The following is an 804-nucleotide window of genomic DNA, read 5'->3' on the forward strand; positions in this document are numbered from 1 at the left end:
GCTAATATATGTCTATGTCTGGAACCGCGAATTTTGTACCCCACCATAGCCGCAGGTTAGATCGAAACTATGGATCGGTCGAATCTCCCTGGGACGTAACACTGTTGAGTCCGCTGAATGCGCCCATTGGCCTCGTTTATACCCAAGGTCCGATCCGAATCTGAATGTAAGAATCAACCAACTGTAGTCGAGTATTCCCCTGTTACAGTCGAATGACAAGGGAATGCTCGACTGCAGTTGGTTGGTTCTTACATTCCGACTCGGATCGAACCCTGGGTGTAAACGAGGCCATTGGCTGCGTTCAGCAGACTCAACCGTTGTGGAGCGAATCCGTGAGCGCTCGCTGTTATTGGTATATTCTTCTAGATCATCCAATAGCAGCGAGCGTTCACGGATCCGCTCCGCAACAGTTGAGTCTGCTGAACGCGACTATTATATTTTAGTGGACCGGTCGCTTGAGTTTGATCTCCCTCTTATTACTCCGTGAGCAAAACTGAAGGTTCGGATCTACAAATTAAAAAGTGTTTTAAGTCTTAAGTCATAAGAAATTGACCAATTACAAAATCTATTCAAAATAAAATCTGTTATAAATTTTATATCTATTATAGATTTTAATCTATTATAGATTTTATCTCTCTCTATCTAGATTTATTCTATCTAGATTTTAATCTATTATAGATTTTATATCTATTATAGATTTTATAGAAATCTATTATAAATAAAAATCTCTTGTAGATCCGGGGTAAGCAACAAGGATAAAACAATATATGGAGGCACTCGGGTAACATTTCCGAACGTAACCCC

This window comes from Trachymyrmex cornetzi, unplaced genomic scaffold, assembly GCF_001594075.2.
Source record: "Trachymyrmex cornetzi isolate Tcor2-1 unplaced genomic scaffold, Tcor1.1 scaffold979, whole genome shotgun sequence".
In the NCBI taxonomy this organism is placed as follows: domain Eukaryota; kingdom Metazoa; phylum Arthropoda; class Insecta; order Hymenoptera; family Formicidae; genus Trachymyrmex; species Trachymyrmex cornetzi.